Genomic DNA, 10,309 nt, shown 5'->3' on the forward strand with positions numbered 1-10,309 from the left:
TAACTAGTAAGGGATACCCTAGCCTATACATCACGCAAATTCCAATCACTGACCACATAGTCATTCCACTCTGAATATAATCCAATGCCTTGTTCCAAATGATCTCTACTGGGTCTCACCCACACTATCATAACCATACGGGCCTTGCCCACGTGTCTCACCCAGACGAGTGCTACATAGGCCTAACCTCGCCTCGGACCCATTGGTCCTCCTCTCATAACAAGGAGAATCTTCCGATAATACTGTCCGTCTTTCCCCGGGCACACGCTGTTGCTCTTTCAGCCCAACGACCACTCCTACAATGGCCTATCTTAATAAGTGAATGTCACGGCTACATTGCCGACTTACAAAACCTTCCCTGACAGCGTATCATCCTTGTATATGCGACGGCTGCCTCGTAGTCTTACAATACTTCCATACTACCAGAGGTCCATCCCATGGTCTCACCATACTTTTATCATACCAATCATAATCATCATGAGTCAGACCACATTTCCTATATTCTAATCCGGTGTTCGGATCATGCTTCGAACCCCAAAGCCTTCATCAGACAAGAACAGCCAGAGAGGCTCTAACATAACCCTCGACTTGGATCCTTCCACGCGTCTGCTATGAACTACTAAAAATGCGCCAATTTGATGTTGAAAGCTTTTGAACTCCCAACCTCTCGCGGAACCTCTATCCATACTGCCACTTTAAATGGCTTCTCTGTTGACTAGGATGTGAAACTTTTCATGGTTCGCACCTGATTCTATCCGCAAAAATCCAAATGGTTCTCCCCACTTGAACTCAACTTCTCTCTTCCCATCCACAAAGGTTGATGGGTTTCCAACCCATTTCACATCATTACAATCCAAACTATTGATATCCTAAGCTTACAAGGACTATTGTTCCATTACTAGCCAATCTTAAGGATCACACCCATGTCCCAAATCTAGATGAACACTTCCTGAAATCTCAACAAGTTCAATAATCCCAAGAACTTCCCTTGATACAGCTCCTAATCTCTAAGTCATTTCAGCTCGTGACAAAGAACTATAACCCTTGACCGAAATGAACGGTCATCAATTCAACAACTCACTTGTCGAAGGATCGACGTACTCAAATTTCGCCAATAGATAACATTCGATTTCTGCTGACAATCCCAATGGCTGAAATAAAACCCATGTGAACAACACTTTCCCATCACTTAAGAGTGATATGTTACCACTACTCAATTCCTACTGAAACTAGTAGTCGAGAACCTGAGCTTTACAACAGCTAGCCTTCCTTGACTAGCCAAATCAAACGCTTATGCATTCCAAGACCAGGTGATCATTTCTAATACCTCAACAAATCTCAAAATCCTTAAGTACTTCTCGCTGAATCCATTACAAGTCCTTGGTGACTAATCGGTTGATGGGGAACAACATCTCAATATGGAACAAGTACCCAACTCGCTTTGAAGGTGTGAACATGAAAACTACCGATCTTACACTCATGACTGACCCAATTCCTTACTACCTCGAAAGCATGCACACCCCTACACATCTTGCATTCAAACCTGACACGCCTACCTTGCGGGTTCTTAAAATTCTCACTAATACTACTACAAATCTAACCGGATGTTGACCTCCTAAGCGGAATACTCAATCCTTTTCTATATATGGCCCGCGATATGAAAAATGGCATATGAAAATTTTCCGGATAAAATAACTATATTAGTCATATAGGTGCTTCCATTCTTAGATAATTAGAGCAAATTATTTCACACACATCAACACATAATTATTAGCATAGTGATTTAAGCAAGAAAGAGAAGAATATGATATATACCTATAGTGTCTCAGGGTTCTGCTCCCCCTTCCTACAAAATCACTTGAAATGGAACCTGAGCCGCCCCAACCACTAAACATGGGTAATTTTCCCTGATATGACCAAGCTAATGACAGCGATGACACAATTCTACTTCCAGGGTGCATTCTTGGCGAAATTGGCCTTTTCATCCGCACCTGCCGCATTTGGACTTGCCACACACACGCTCATGTGTTCCTTCACCCTTTGTACAAATGTCGCGGCCTCTCAGGCCTCTAGCACTAGACATGGAAACATCAAACTGCTTAGATGTTGTTGATAAAGTCAGATCATGAGTTCGCTCCCTCTTCTCCAGTTGCCTCTCCAAACCAAGATCTTGCTCCCAAGTCACCTCGACCATCCCATCAACTTCCTGAACAAATGAGATCCGATCCTCGAACCTGGAGACCATTCAGTTAATGACATGACCAATAATGTCAGGTAACTCCTTGTATAAAGCTCGAGAAACCTCAGTTGCAATCCAATCGTGGAATTCATCCTCCGAAATGCATGAGGCATAATCCACCTTCGATCCTTCATGCCAAGAGCTAGCAATAGGATCCTCCTCCCCAAAATATTCTCAGGTTCCGCAAGCCTTGAGCACCTGATGGGCCCCCAACTGTCCTGCTGCAATCTCAGCCTAAAAAGTCCCGATGTGATCATCTAAGAGTTTCGTGATCCCTTCCTTGATGGTGCCAAACATTACATGAGTCTTCTCTAAAATAGTGCGGGTAATCTCCGACGAGATGAAATCCTGCATATGTATCATCAATTGGCTCAGTACCTGCACCTGTTCCTGTGCCAAAATCTGAACGTCCTCCGCATGTGCTCATCACCATTCTGAAAAACAATCATACAAATGATCAGAACATACCCAAGAATCCTCATCCCACAAGCTTCCTAGATTCTCCAAGAATCTCCCCTATTCGTGTATGGATTTTGTGGTTTTAGTAGTATAGTCCCAATACTACCTTCCACACATATCCATACTTTCCTCAAGAATTATCCCAAATCATCCAAGTCACCTTCTCAAACTAGTACTCCAAGTACTTGCTAAACAGCACATCCGAACCCACTAAAACACCTCTTAGGCTCTCATAGGTTCCCGATCTCACCCTGCCATCAGTTGCTAAAGAAGTCTCACTAATGTCAGCTATCTACTTCATGAATACAATCACATGCCACAAAGCTTAGATAATCCTTCGAGTAAAAAATTCAACCCTACAATAGTTAGACTCAAACTAGTGATGTGTAATAAAGTCAAATCCATCACTCTGAGATTATTTAACCTTTTCAACATGTAACTTAACATATTCACTCAATAGCTAACTTACATCACTAAGATTTCCACAAAGCACCAAGCAAACAAAATTCGTGCAGTAACACTCCAAGCCATGGAACAAACAAAGAACCTCTAAAGATCACTTACTACAACCCATGCTAGGAACTTCCACTCTCACTGTCGGTTGCATTATACATGAAAACTATACACAATACAGGATCAAATAGATTGTTGAATAGAAGACTCTACCCTAGGACCACAACTAAACGAGAAAAAGGAAATAAGGCCAAATCAATCATTTTAGGGCTATATGATCCTAACCGTATATAATTTTTAAAGCATACACTTAGCAATTACTGATACCAATACATATTCCCAATCTAGCATAACGTCCAATGTTTCCTAGGCTACAAGGCATCACATATCAGGCCAATCTATCATGCAATTCGTGAAAGTATCCCTAGCCTTATCCTAGCATGAAAACATTCATATCATATATCATATCAACATGTATGGGTATTCTGGGAATCACTTACTTGTGTTCAGTCGATTGCACGCATCACACCCCCTTTTTCTTTACAAAAATCTTTTTAGAAATTCATTTTCTTTTAAAAGACTATCAATTCCTCATTTTGAGTTCAGTCAAACCCGAGAGTGTACCTGAATCCATCAAACCAAGGCTCTAATACCAACTTGTAACATCCCAAAAAATAGAAGGTAAACATTTCATTTTTAATTCATTTTAAAACATCCAGTAACCATGTCAAAACAATCAAAAGTGTATCATAGTGAAATAATATCATAGTAAAAAATCCTAAAATCACATAATGCGGAAAACATGGGAAAATGCGGTGCCATCGAGCTGGGCCCTCCCCTTTCAGACTGTAACTGAAACATAAACTGAAAACAGCAAGCACAAAATATAGTGAGCTCCCCCAAAATGCCACATACTATACATACATAATAGTTAATCCTATTTGGGTGCTTGCAATCCCCTTCGGTCTATTTCAACCGGATACAGTCAAACATATATACGTCCTTAGAATCCCCTTCGGTCTATTTCAACCGGATACATTCAAGCATATCTGGGTGCTCTCAATCCCCTTCGGTCTATTTCAATCGGATACAACCAAACATATATGGGTGCTTGCAACCCCCGTCGGTCTATTTCAACCGGTATCGAGTCTATTTCACCCATACCACTACCTTAAAACCTATCTTAAATCCTATCTTTAAGGGAAAAAGTTACTTAAATCCTATCTTTAAGGGAAAAAGTTACTTATTCCTAGCCTTATTCAGCCTAACCCACCAAGGCCCACATACAATTAGTCCCAAGGCCCAAAAGATATGCCCTGTCCAAAATGGGTCCAAGTCTAAAAGCCCATAAAAAAACTCACGATCCAACAAGGGCCCAAAGTCCTTAAGCCCTAAAATGGCCCGGAATAAAGCCCAAGTCTTCCCTCTTATGAGTACGCTCCGTGTACCCTCGGAGTACTACCGGCGTACTCAACACCCTCGCAACACCAGGACCTTCGACACGTACATATGTGTGTGCCATGCGTACGCCCCAAATGACCAACTTCTATTTTTGAGCTCTTAATCGGTTAATACATATCGTCTAACTTCAGATCTAGGCTCCTTAAAATGTAGTAAGCCATAAAGTTGCCAACTTTATGCTTTTGCAAGTCTTAATGGGACCCAAAAACCCATTTTTGTTAATCTAAACTTATAATATGAACATAAACTTAAGCATGATTCATCAAAACCCATCAATATGATATTTTTATGGTCCCTAGTAACTCCATAATGGATAAAGTTTCCAACTTTATCCATTAGAATGGTCCAACTAACCAAGATATAGTCTTTAAGTCTCATAGGGACCAAAAATGCATATTTTCCAACTTAATTCATTAAATTTAAGTCCAAGTCTCAAGCTTTTAGATCTGAATCAATATGATGTTTAAATGGATAAAATTTCCAACTTTATCCATAACAAGGTCACAAAATTTCAAGATATAAACTTGATGCACTAAAGTGATCAAAAGCTCATAACACCCCAAAACTAGCCAGATCTAATAAATGCATCATCAAGATTCAAGCTTTCTACCTCTAGAAGAAAGATCAAGGTGAACAAACTCTAGATCTACAAGCTGCAATGCAACCAAAACTTCTACAATGAGTTCCTTCTTCTCTAAGGTGCACCAAGAACACTCCAAAGCACTTAAAACACCTTCTTTTTTCTCACAAGGCTAGGTCAAAGGTTCAAGAAAGGGTGTTGGAGAGGTGGAGGCTAGGAATGGAATAGGAGAGTTAAAGAGCTTAAATAGGGCTCAAACCACAAAAATAGGGTTTGGGAACTGATCGTGTACATCCACCGTACTCAATTTACGCCAAGCATACTAGTGCTGCCCTAGTAGGCCAACATACATGTTGAGTACGCCCAGCGTACGCGACTCAACCCAAAACCACCCTCACTTCAAACGGTCATAACTTCTTTCAACTTCGATTTCAATGATCTTTATATCCACGAAAAGGTGTTGAGAAGCTCTACAACCCTATCAAATCTCCTTAGCATTAAAACTTACTGAACTTAAATTCCAAATTCATAAAAGGCTCAAACTATCACTTTAAGGTTACACCATTGGGCTCCAAAGCACCAACCAAAGTCTCAGATCACCTAATCTACATTACCTACATCCACAGGGGTCTAAATCTCTCTTTCCCCCAAGGCCCAAAGCCTTATCATAATTGGTCTTTGGGTCACAACCCCGAATTATGAAACAATTTGAAATAGGGTGTTACAACTCCCCCCCTTTTTAAATTAGATTTCGTCTTTGAAATCACTCCTTGCTAGTCTCCAGGAAATTAGTCGATCCGACCAACTCTTCCAGATCCTTGATGAAAGTCAACCACAACATACGATGGACTTCCAATAATCAGACCCATTCTTAGTAGAACTCACATACTTACAACGAACAAATGCCTCCTCCCACTAACCTTAACCAATGAAGGAAATTCGTTACCACTCAGCTCAAATCCAGGAATCCAATATCTTATCCGACTTCCCAACATGCAAAACCATTACGAAATACTATCAATAGAACTTATCTCTACAATCCGGACTGGAAAAAATCAAAAGTCTAATGACCCAATGTGTCGACCCAACCATTATGGTATATTGTGTAAAATGAAAAATGTTTCCAAAGCTCTTGGCTTTGACTTGCGTAAAATCTGATGGTCCAAGGCCTCGACCAAACCATTATGGTACAATGTATAAAACGAAAAATGTTCCAAAGTTTGTGGCTTTAACCTCCTTGGAGTTTGATGGCCCAAGGTCTCAACCCAACCACCATGGTACATTGCATAAAATGCCAAATGGTTTAAAAGCCATTGGCCTTGACCTACTTGTCGTCTGACATACCAAGGCCTCAATGGCTAACACCATCCTAGACCTCAGATAAATAACCTTAGTCACAAGAAGGGCTCAAAAACTTGTCAAAACAAAAGGCAACTATCAAAGCACGAAGAAAAATAAACAAACATTAATAACAAAAGGAAACTTATCTAAATAGGCAACCCGACCTACATACCCCAATGAAAAAGACAAATTGTTTCAAACATAGCCACATAGGGCTTATACCAACATAACAAAAAGCATACCACAAACATCAAGAGGAACCGACATCATCACAAAGCTGCACTAACCGCCACGCTTAACCCGTTAAGCTTGAACATCGAAGCATAATATAAAGATGACAGGGAATCCAGAGCTTCGTCCACCTCCATACTATAATCTTCACTGTATCACTCATCCTCTTCCAAAGGCTTCCCCATTTTAATAGCCTCTCTCGATTGACGATTACCAGCGACTTCCTCTGCAACCAAACACATATCATGAAGCTTATTCACCCTGTAACTAAACTTATGGTTCTCCAACAGTTTGTCCACACACCAACCTCGCTCTTCTTCATCACCCACTACAAATCAAGCTCTAGGTTTTCCAATGCACAAGACTTAGCCACCACAATTCGCTCCCTTGTTCCAGAAAGGAAATGAAGGCAACACACAATCAACCAAGTCAACCTCCCAATAATGAAGGCTTCCAGTCCATTTCATCTCTAAGACATCCATAAAATCAACCCTCTTTTAAATAATTAGAGAAAAATACACCAAACCCCAACACTTTTCAAATAAAAAAAAGAGGGGGGGAGGGGAGAGGAGAAGGAGGACACAAATACAATAAAGAAGGAAAGAAACTTACCTTTCGCCATAACATAAAATCCAACATCTTCCCATAAAGCCTCCAAGAGGTTCTCATCACAACACCAGCGAGGACATACTCAGGAAAGTCATTCACTACCACTTAAAAAAACTGAAGAACCCTGGTTATCTTCTCTTTATCAGAATAAAAGATAAATGACAGATTAGGGATCGATTTCGTACGACGCTACATCATACCAACACGGTCATCATTCACCCAGTAGTAGTGATTCCCTCACTTCTTAGGAGAATTTTTGTTCTATTACTAAAGCATGAATATACTTATGAACACAAAATGTATAGTTCTTACCAGATGATGCTGAGGCAAACCGTAAAAAATGGAGAAATACCCACACATAAAGCATGATCCCATTGGCTTGACACAACATCTTAAATGTGTCAAGTTTGTTCACGTCGTTTGGCACCAACTAGTTGAGATGAACCATATGGTGACCCAACGCAAGAAGTCAGAAGTAGGAAAGAGATAGCCAGCATTAAAATGCTCCACATACAAGACAATTTTCCCCTCCGACAGTTCCCAGAACATGGATTTTTCTCTAGGGAACGTAACAACGTCCTCCTATTGAAAACCATACTTCTATTGAAGGGCGGAAAAGTGATCAGGAGTAGGTTTAACTTTGATCGGAGTATCCTTGACGAAAAAGAAGTTGATCAAAAAAGAAAAACCCAAAGGAGAAGAAAGCCAACGGAGAAGAAAAATGAGGAAAACCAGATAATATAAAGAATATATTTGGGCAGGAAATTTGAAAACCCTAGAATACATTGATGATAACCGACATCACGCTCTAAGGAAACTGTCACTTCGTGTAGTCGAAACGATTGGGACAAAACACAACGATACATAAGGGCCAGACTAGTCTCACCCATTACAACTAAGCAAGCCTACACCATAATGGCTAAGAATGGGGGACTTAATAACGTGCCTCTTATCCACATCAAAAGAAACTAACAATGACACAGCCAAAACTTCGCATCATTTGGCAACATGTTAGCCCTACTGCCCAACCATAACTCTAGCATGCTTTGGACTAGCTTCGTTGTCCTACGGCTAGCCTGGAATACTCGCGGTCAAGTCTATTGAAGACAAAAGAGTACCTACAGACTTCAGTGGTGGTGCATGAACCACTACTACTGCTAAGTCAGTTATGGCTTAGATAAGAGACAATGCTGCGATCCACTAATCAACGCCAATGTCTTGATCCAGGTCTGACACTCCTATCTCCAAAAGCGGGATATGTGCCAAGTGATCCATAATAAAAGTCCATATGCCATCAATGGTAATGGTAGCGAACATTCACTCTTTATTCTTTGAATAAATCCATACACTTATCTCTCCTGGAGACTAACTTGATCATTAGAGTATTAGCCTATGTGTAACATTCCATTTTCGCCTTATAGTATAAACGACCAGTCACACAAATAAACGTTTTTGATAGAAGACTATTTAAAAAAATAGTCTTGATGAAAGTCGTAGTAATCGCAAAATCAAGACTGTGCATGTAGAGAACATCCAAATCTGATTTAATAAAAGGAAGTTATGATTTTTCAAAGTTTCAACATATCAGTGTGCGAAACAGAAACCGAAATCAATATTGGTTGATTGTTAGGAAAAACAATCTAAACGAGAATTGAAGATCTCATCGATACCTATCCATCGATATAAAGATAGCCGAGAACAAATATTTCATAAGAGAGTTATGAGTTTTATACAGGATTTAATAGTCTAAGTCTGTTAAAAATATAACTTTAAAAATAAAGTAAGAATTAGCTGACGAAGTCTATATCAAAGTTTTAGATCTCATCGATAGCTACACGTGGATATCAATAACATAAAAAATGGAGTTCGTATGAAGAAGATATGATTTTTTTGAAGAATCTGAAAATCTGCACGCGCAGGCCCGCGCGCTGACAAGGTGCACGACGCACAAAGACAACATGACACGGCCCACCAGGTTTTTTCCATGTATCACCCTCTGACTGAAGGCACGTCACCAACCCCGAAAAGATACACGACGCACATTTATGGTGCGCGCTGCGCACCCCTACTATAAATAGATGTCTTCGGCTTCCTTCATTTCTCACTCTTTCGTCACACTCTCTTCACTTCAAACTCTTTGGAGACCACCCACCCCTCGAGTCCGACCTTTCTAGGTTTTTGGAATGCTTTAGCGAAATTATGAGGCAGTGAGTGGGGAAAATAGAAGTACTCGGTATAGAAGCCATGCCTGCGATCTTCCCGGTTTTCCCTTGGATCCTTATAAAGTTATAAGTTAAGCTACGCTTCTAGTGTTACGTATATTTACATTCATAGTCGTTTATATATATATATATATATATATATATATATATATATATATATATATATGATTTATATGTAATTCTAGTTATAAAGCTGACTGATCTAGTTACGTGAGAGGTGTCTACAGTGATCATGTATTCTTGGTTGTTGGATTTTAGAAAGGATATACGCCGAAATGGTTATGCCTCCTAATTGTCCAACCTAGATGATCCTTATTTTATAGAAATTTCAGTATTCATTGAGATTAGTGAAAGATCTCACTTTCATTACTAAATTGTCATAAGGACTAATAAGTAATAGTATTATAGGTTAACACTCGTTAAGCGTGTTACTATCTAGATTGGATCACTAGTAGAATCGCCCAGATAACTGTCAATCATCTGAGTAATTGTCTAAGTGAGTTATCTCGCGATACTATATATTACAATACATGTACATGTATGTTAAGATAGAGAACTAGTAGAGTTGATAGAATAGTCTTTATGTGCTTAAGTGTAAATTGGTAGAGTAGAAAGTATACATGTGCCTGTAGAATCTAAAGTTCAGTCTTTATGTGCGTAATTATTGTGATATTAGACTTAGTTAGAGGGTTGATGGCAAAACCACGAAAGTAT

This window comes from Lactuca sativa, chromosome 8 (assembly GCF_002870075.4).
Source record: "Lactuca sativa cultivar Salinas chromosome 8, Lsat_Salinas_v11, whole genome shotgun sequence".
Taxonomy (NCBI): domain Eukaryota; kingdom Viridiplantae; phylum Streptophyta; class Magnoliopsida; order Asterales; family Asteraceae; genus Lactuca; species Lactuca sativa.